The sequence below is a fragment of the Zophobas morio genome, unplaced genomic scaffold (assembly GCF_036711695.1).
Source record: "Zophobas morio isolate AGI-343-1 ecotype UQ-CSIRO unplaced genomic scaffold, CSIRO_AGI_Zmor_V1 ptg000006l, whole genome shotgun sequence".
Classification (NCBI taxonomy): domain Eukaryota; kingdom Metazoa; phylum Arthropoda; class Insecta; order Coleoptera; family Tenebrionidae; genus Zophobas; species Zophobas morio.
The window spans coordinates 5,898,647-5,908,341 of NW_026972111.1; the positions used below are offsets into that span (position 1 = coordinate 5,898,647).

The following is a 9,695-nucleotide window of genomic DNA, read 5'->3' on the forward strand; positions in this document are numbered from 1 at the left end:
TGCCGATCCTAATTTCAATTTGTCACAGCCAATCGATCTGTTAATCGGAGCTGGATTATTTTGGCAACTGTTATGTGTAGGTCAAATTCAAACGATAGGACATGGCTTAATATTACAAAAAACTTTATTAGGTTGGATTGCAGGAGGGCCATTGCATGGATGCCCCACCAGTAACACTCGTCAAAATCTACATTGCGCGGTCAATAATGTCAATTTAGAAAACCAGGTTGAAAAGTTCTGGAAACTTGAAAGTTATTCAAACGATGATAAGCCGCTCACAGCTCTTGAAATACAACATGAGAACTATTTTATTAACAATGCCACTCAATTGTCCAACGGACGATTTCAAGTCAGATTAACCTTTAGCAAGAGTTTCCCAATTCCGCTTCAACGATTGTACTCATCGGAACTTAAGTTCGCAAAAAATATTATGTTAGAAATCAACGATCATAATTTTATAAAAGAAAACATTAATTTAGATCACATGCTTTTACTAGGTTCATTGACAGCGCAAAAAATCGAAAGTGAACCCCGTCATTTCTTGCCTCACCATGCGGTTTCCAAAAATGACGGGGTCACTGAAAAGATTTGCGTAGTGTTTGACGGGTCAGTCAAACCATTAGTCGGAAAAAGCATAAATGCTTGTCTGAGTACAGGGCCAAAAATACAAAACGACATTTCCGATTCAATAATTCGATATAGGACGCATGAGGTCGCTTTTACTGCGGACATTTGTAACATGTATCATCAAATTTTATTTCAACTCGAAGACAGACGATACGAAAAAACTTTGTGGTGGGATGATCCCGTGCTTTACCAAGCACGTGTCACTTTAGCCAAACGGGCTTCGAATACAAATTTGCTGAATGATTTGACAACTAACCACATGAATTTTCATTTCATTCCGCCTTCCGCGCCACATATGGGGAGTGTCTGGGAAGCGGCGGTCAAATTTGCGAAAAGTCGGCTGAAGCGCGTTACTGGTGCATTTTTATTTAATTTCCAGGAAATACAGACGTTGCTAATACAAGTCGAAACGTGCTTGAATTCGCGCCTGTTAACCGCCATGTCCAAAGATCCAAATGACCTGACTCCTTTAATTCCCGGCCACTTCCTCGTTGGAACCCCTCTAACTGTTATTCCAGAGGATAAAGTCACCACGGTCTCAACGAACCGGCTCTCCAGGTGGCAAGAATTCAGCCGCACTCAGCAGCAATTTTGGAAACGGTGGACAGCAGAACATATGGGCCAACTTCATCATCGCCCAAAATGGACCAAGGCCAGCCACAACAGCATAAGGTGGACGATTTGGTGGTCGTTAAGGAAGACCACACACTCCCGCTTATATGGACCACTGGGACGCGTTATTACTGTTCATCCCGGTCTACATGGCCCCATTCGCGTAGTGACAGTGAGAACCGCGCATGATGTGATTAACCTGCAAGTGACTAAGCTGTGTGTGCTTCCGACATAAACAAATGTGCAGTGTCTAAATTTACCCTTTTTTTTCTATGTGTTCTGTACTCTATTTCATTGTCAATGTATGCACCTGTCATGTAGACACATATTATGTATTTCATATTTGTGATTGTTATATTTTGTCATGTTGAAAGTTAGTTCTTTCAAGGCGCTGGACCATGTTCGGGTTTCGGTTTTACCTACCAACCGCAACCCTTGTCAACAAGCGTCCCCAACTTTCTCTTTTACCTGCAATGTATCGCTTCCGATTTTAACAACTTTGTACATAGACTCCGAACTGTCAACAACAAGTAAATACAGTGTTACACAGCACATGTTTGTGTTTCATTTATATCAATCTTTTTCGGTACGTATGTATGAGTAACAATCATACATCCAACACTGCTTCTCTTAAAACTTCTAATGATTTTGCTGGTATTTCCATATCTTCTGATCGCATCCCTATGCAAATTCAGATTTATAAAAACACAAAATTTGAGATGAACAATCGCATAACAAATGGTGAAAATAACCTACGAATCAAATATAGAAATGGTATTCCTACGATTATTACCTACTCTGCCCACTTTAAACTGAAAAAGCCCAACAGTATCTTAAATAATCTTACTTTATATTACCAAAATGCTAGGAGATTACGGTCTAAAACTCATACTTTCTATGTTAATGCTTGTGAACTTGCTTTTGATATAATAGTTGTAACTGAGTCGTGGTTGAATGATTCTGTTAAAAATGCTGAATTATTTCCGTCTAATTATAATGTAGTAAGATGCGACAGAAAATTTGACACTGTGGCTCGTACTATGGGTGGTGGTGTGGTTGCTGGTTTAATTAATAAAATAACCTATCAAATAATTGACACTGCAGCTATTGGAAATTTAGTTCCACTAATTGATTTTATTATTTGTAAATGTCAGTGCAGCTCACATATTTTGTTCTTAGTAGCATGTTACATTCCACCTCAGGTCTCTCTTGCGGACTATGAATTATTTTTTGAGGCTGTTGAGGTTCTTCTGGTAGCCCAATCTATTTTGTTGGTTGGTGATTTTAACTTACCCCATTTTAATAATTTGCATACAAATTGTCCTAAAGTAAGATCACTCCGAAGTTTTTGTGACTCACTTCAACTACATCAACATAATAGCATTCGTAATTTGAACAATGAACGACTAGATTTAGTCTTTTCGAATCTTCAGAAAATTGTTGTAAGCCGAGAACTACACCCCTTTGTTAAAGAAGATTCTTATCACCCGGCCTTGTCACTACACGTTGAATATCCGTCTAAGTCAAATGTATCGTTCTTTCCCTCTGCAAAAACTACAAGGTATAACTTCCGTAAAGCCAATTTTTTATATTTATATGATGACCTTCTTAGTATTGACTGGACTTTTCTGGAAAAATGTCTTGACGTCGATGATGCGCTTGACACATTCTATGATCATCTATATAACATTTTGAATTGTTCCGTGCCTCAGTATGCCGCCTGTAGTCACAAAGCTTCTTATCCACCATGGTTTACACCAAGTATTATCTCTAACCTAAAAGCTAAAGACTACTATAGAAAAAAGTGGTCATCATCAAATGTAGACTCATTCTTCGAAGAATATAAAAGACTTCGGGCACTTTGTAAAAGACAAATATCGCTTTCTTATCGAGATTATATAATGAAGGTTGAAAACTCAGTTCGTAATAACCCCCGCGAAATTTTTAAATATGTTCAGTTAAAGCAAGGTACTACAAGAATACCCGGTAAAATGTATCAAGATGACGTATCGTTTGAAACTCCTGAAGAAATAGTGAATGGCTTTGCACAAGTTTTCTCAAGTATATATCACCCTGACTCAAATGTGACTCCCAATGACAATTGCAATCTTCCATCTTTTAAACTTATGTGTGTGTCTGACCAGGAAGTCGTGAAAATTATGGCATCTTTTCCTATTAAACATACTGCGGGAGATGATCAAATTCCCAGTTTTTTGTTCCACGACGCAAGATATGCTTTAGCGACACCATTGACAATAATCATCAATAAAGCTATCTCCAGTTCTTCTTTTCCGACTCGTTGGAAACGTGCGAGAATTGTACCGGTGCACAAGAAAAATGATTACACCCAGTTGAAAAACTATCGACCGATTGCAATTCTGTCTAATTTTGCCAAGGTTTTTGAGCAAGTAATTTACAAATCCATATTCAATCACATTCAGCCCTATATATCCCCAAATCAACACGGCTTCCTACCTGGTAGGTCCACAATAACAAATTTAATAACTATTACTCAGTTTATATGTGAGCAATTAGATAATGCTGGTCAAGTGGATGTTGTCTACACCGATTTTTCTAGTGCTTTCGATATGGTTGATCATGGCTTGCTACTAAACAAACTTAGTTCTTTTGGTCTTGCACCATCATTTATTGCTCTTATTAAGTCATACCTCTCAAATCGAATAAACTATGTTTTTTATAACGGGTTTACATCGTATGAATATGTCTCGACATCAGGTGTACCGCAGGGTTCCAATCTGGGACCACTGTTTTTCATAGTTTTTATTAACGATTTGCTCAGATCTCTTACATGTCCTGTACTTGCATATGCAGACGATTTAAAAATTTATTCCTCTGTATTCAATGATATGGATGTAAATCTTCTACAGGATAACATAAATATTATTGCTCAATATTCAGTGTCTAATTTCTTAACTTTGAATGTGGATAAGTGCTATTTTCTTACGTTTACTCGCAAAATAAAGTCAGTTTCTTCATCATATAATATTAATGGTCATGTACTTCTCAAAGCAGATTCAGCAAAAGACCTCGGAGTACTTTTTGACTCAAATCTTACTTTTATTAACCATATTGAATCTACAGTATCATCGGCATCAAAATCCCTTGAATTTATAATGCGTACATCGAAATTCTTTAACGATTTCTCTCTCCTTAAGACGTTGTATTTTTCGTTTGTTCTAAGCAAGTTAGAATATGCACGTGTGGTCTGGGCCCCATATTACGTGTGTCATCAGTTAACCATCGTAAAAATTCAACGAAGATTCCTAAAATATTTATCTTTCAAGATCGATGGAGTATACCCACCTAGACATGTGATTATGACAATTTACTGCGACGGCATAATTTTCAGTCGCTTTTTAGTCGTCGAAAAGAATATGGTGCTCATTTTATTTGGAAGCTTATTCACAATCGCTTAGACTGTAGCAACATATTATCGCTTATAAAATTTCATGTGCCACGCTTGAACTCTCGATATGCATCAACTTTTGATTTTTCTACACCAAAAACAAATATACTTAGGAGAACACCGCTGACAACTATGTGCCATGATGCTGATGTATTTTATTATGATATTTTTAATGATAAAATGTAATTTCTTCTCTATTAGTTTCTTTAATTGATTAGTACTTATTATTTTATTGGTTTTTATATTAGGGTTTTACATTTGGTTATTGTATTTATCATAAAATTTTAAGTTAATTATAGATTTGTGCGTAACATTTAATTTAGATTTTGTCCTGTAATAGGGTAACAACCTGTTGTTATTGCCCAACAGGTTATTATTATTATTATTATTATTATTTCTCTCCCGCGATGTTTAATCTACTATTTTCCCATATAACCTGAATCAAGACAATTAAATACATGTTGAAAAATCCTACTACACGATGGGAAAACAAAATTGTTAAAAAATAATCAGCGTAAGATGACTCTGAAACTTTCTATTTCTAATTCGAATCAAAATTGTTACAGGACTGTTCAAGGCGATCTGCCTGAAAACCCTCTGATAAGAACTTCATTAAGCGGGTGTAGAGTAATAGGTCGAATGTGCGTGGGAAACAATCATGGAGTTCTTGTAAGTGAAGCGATTTACGACACAGAATTAGAACACATTAGAGACAAAATACCGGAGTCCATCCAAATTTAAAAAAATGAAGAAAAGCTATCAGCATTAGGAAACGTAGTTGTATGTAATGATCAGATTGCCTTGGTACATCCAGAATTAGACAAGGTACGTGATACTTTTCCAATAAAATATATTGTGTAACAGGAACGACCTTACTCATTTCTCACGGATAGGAAAATGTTATGAACGAGAACTCGTTTCCTACGTTTACGAGATATCGTCACATTTTAGTTGGGTTTAATGTAATGCAATAACCGGTGAATTGTACACAGTTACAGTGGTTACCATTAGATTACGAAGCGTCCAATGTATATATTGTGAATGGATTTTGTTTTACAGGAAAGCGAAGAAATTATCGAAGATACCTTACAAGTTGAAATTTTTCGTCATGTGATAGCTAATAATCCTCTTGTTGGTTCATACTGTGTTTTGAATAATAATGGAGGGTTAGTGCACGTCGATATCAGTCAAACTGATTTGGAAGATTTATCGTCACTACTAGGGTTACCTCTAATCGTAAGCGGAAGACATTTTACTGAGTAAATAACTACACTATACTTTTATTTGTAGCCTGGAACAGTCAATTATTGTAACAAAGTCTTAGCAGCAGGGCTAGCGGCAAATGATACCATTGCATATGCAGGAATCAAAACAACATCAAGACAATTTTTGGCTATTGAAAAGGCGTTCAGGTTACCAGGACGCGGTTAATGAAGAGACTACAACATATGTACATAGTTTCGTTGTGATGATTTTCGTATATTTATTCATTTAATTTTGTATTTCCTGTAATTGGATTTTCACGTTGGAAATAAATTATTATTATTGTTATTATTACAAAGCAACAAACTTTAATTTGACTGATAACAAAATCGTCACATCCGACAGATCTACTTTTCCATACACTGTTGTCCATCGTTTAAGGCAGGATTGACTTAACTTGACTTCCTAAGCCCATTTCAATGTAACTGTGATGTTATAATATTTAGCGTTTCCGAAATAAAACAAAAACAAATTGAAAACTGCTATATTTGTATCAAAATACTTTACAAGTAGGAAGACGTGGAATCTGAACAATTAAGTACATAAAATAGTAAAAATCATAGTTCTAATTACAAATATTTGAAAATAATGTGACGTCAGTTAGAATCATTGAAATATTACAATGTTAATATAGCTCCGTTTCATAGGTAATTATTTTCTTATATACATGACTTACAGGAAGCCCATTAATGAGTGCATAAAACTGTTTGGCGTTTCTGATATTAAACCTCTCGATGAAATAACTACGAAAAACGTTTCGAGCCAGTTCGACCAACAACGGAACCGTCGGTCGACTGAGCCACACATCTACCTTTACAATCCCTTCATGTTGACACAGTAAATGTAACTTCGAATGCACAAAATAAGGCAACAGTTCGCATAGATTCTGAGGAGGGTAGTACGGACTAGAATCCTGCAAATACTTTTCCAAAGTCATATTAACATCATACAAAAAAACCAACAAAGAACTGTTACTATAATGCTTGCTATTAGTTTTTTCTATATCCATATGTAATGCTATTTTCACTAATTCTCCATACCCGTACCGGTCATAAAAAGCCTCCAAATGCGACTCGTTCAGTCTCAAACCGTACGACAACAAATAATACACATTTTCAACCATCATAGATTCACCATACTCGACAGCCACTAAAAAATAAATATAAAATATGTCACTAAACATGACGATGAAATTGATGGTGTCGTGACGCAAGTCACTTCCAAGAAGAAAATCTAAATTCCGAAGAAACGTGGGTTCATAAAAACTGGACATTTTATAAACTGAGAATTTAACCTGGGCGAAAACTTGGGCTATTGCGTCGCCACATAAAAAAATCAAAACATCTAAATACTCGACATCGATTAAAAACAGAAGGTGGTAATAGAACATGGGCAGATTTCCCAAAATGACATTGTTTGTCCGTTGAACTATTTGGTGAAAAAACGGCGATCTTTCGTTGGCCAATTTTAACAATATCTCGAAATGGATATCTACACAAGTGTACTGATCGAAAGTGTAGTAAAACAACGCTTCTTCTACAGAAAACGAACTGAATTTTACCGCAAATTCAAAAGTACTGTAACCGAAAATGGTACCTATTGTCGGGTCAGCACCGTAATAGAGCAAAGCTGCCACTAGCTCTGCTTTGATTTCATCTATGGAACTGGAATCTAGACAACAGCACAGCGGTGACAGTTGTTTGCTGGTTAACGCGTTTACGTCGTAACCCAGCTCCATTAGAAGTTTTGATAGTTTGACTAAAGATTTATTCACAGAGTAGTGTAGAAGGGTGACGCCATCTTCAAGCGAAACGGTGTTAACAGATGCCCCTCTTTTAATCAGTTCGTAAGAAATGTGATCACATAATTCGCCATTTCCGCGTAACGCTAGAGCCAACGCTGTCAGGAGGTCGTTGTTCTCATGATCCAAGGGAAAGTCGGGTAGTGACAGTAAGTAGTCACAAACTTCTTTCCTAAAATTAATTAAAGTATGATTTGTTGTTATTGAATAGAGAGAGTAATCAGAAATATACCCACTTTTGGTGGATAATGCCAATTTGTAGCAGAGAATTACCGTCTTCTGAATGGTCGATTTTGTACAAATCTGTGCAATTTGAGAAATATTTAAGGAAGTCGACGTCATTTTGAACGACGGCGGCGATCAAATCAGCACTTTTATTCGCCTAAAAAATATATAACCACGTAATAAATAATCACAAAAGTCGTGGTAAAAGTGAACAAAATGTCAACATAGCAACATATAGTCTTTGCCATTTCTATTGAAACACCACTTGTTAATTGTAAACTTGGCAACGTTCATATTCAGACAATTTTCTAATTAAAAGCCGTTGTCAGTCAATCGAAAGCTGTTACCAATTGCTAAATTTTAAGGAAAATCAACAGGTGGTGTTTCAATAGAAATGGCAAAGACAATAAACGTACAGAGTAACAAATTTTGGTAGACTACAGAATTGAGTTTTAATTTTTTTATGAAAAGTAGTAGCATCATAAGAATGCTGACATCACGGCATAGAAATATGGTATTTTATAAAATTTAAGTAGGATTTCACTTACCTCATTTGTTGGAGAGGACATTCCTCAAATACGAGTACATAAACGTTCAACAATCATCAAGTAGTTTCGGGGTGTTTTTTTAAATAAAATCAATAGAAGACCAAAGACAATAACATTTCACCGCGTACAAAAGGTGTAACAATCCACAATACTGACTTGCGCCACTACGTGCAGCTGTAAAACAAACTGTGCAAATTTGTGTAACGTTAATTTAACGTGATGTCTGTACGACACCATAAAAGTAGAACTTTTTGTCAGTTAGTTTTTTTAACTTGGTATGAGAAGTAAATTCCAATAAAAGTTCTGGTTTATCAATACTTACACATTCTACAGTTATGCAACCAATTAAACCCATTAGCAAAGAATGAAACGCTGAAATATGTAGAGCAATTCAGTGTCCACATGTAAAAAAGAACCGTTTTCGAGAAATTCAACTCCATACTTTTTAGCAACGCTGTATATTATTTAAATTTGTATGCACATAATAATCGGTAAAGTAATGGTAAAAGTAAACATCACAAGGATAAAAATTCCAAACTTTGTTTTTGACTATGTGGTGACCGAATTTAAATCAAAGTTTTCGCGCTGAATGATTTGAATTTGAAAGAAAAAAAAATTCAATCAAAAAAAGGAAATCGTTAAACATAGGCAACCGTGTACACGGAAATGCTTGCTTGGTAAACGGACGATTTAGCGCTAGGGGTTTTTAGTTAGAGGGTTGATTGGTTGGTAGAGGGAAGCTGCAGGGCGTAGATTCATTCTGGATGTGCTTGTGTGAGCGTAAACACGTGGTAAGCGCTAGGTTTAAATTAGTTGGTTTGGTAGTTAATAAAATGGGAGGAAGCCTTTTTTTAACAACAATTAATCGTAACTGACATCACTCTTGTTGTCCCCAACCCGCGCGGTTAATTCTTGCGCCGTTTTAATCGGAGAAATGCGGACTTCCAGTCGACGCGAGACACGTGCTGTAAATTTGTTTCATTGTTTGTAAATTCACCAATCAAGTTAGCTTTTCTTAATAGTCAGCTAATGCAAACACAGTTTAACAATCAGGATTATTTAAATAAACCGCTTGCTAGAAGATTTTCTGAAATTCACTTAGTAAGGAAAAACACCTTATGTTTAATTACGAATAGGTCCCTGGATGCATATACGTAAGTGTTACATTATAACACTTCTAAATTTTTCACAC

The 9,695-nt window shown here is 35.9% G+C and overlaps 1 pseudogene; it reads left to right on the plus strand.

The window, feature by feature from the left end:
- Positions 1-5,225: 5,225 nt before the first annotated feature.
- LOC135123019 (eukaryotic translation initiation factor 6-like) lies at positions 5,226-6,109 on the plus strand (annotated as a pseudogene).
- The last annotated feature ends 3,586 nt before the right edge of the window (positions 6,110-9,695 follow it).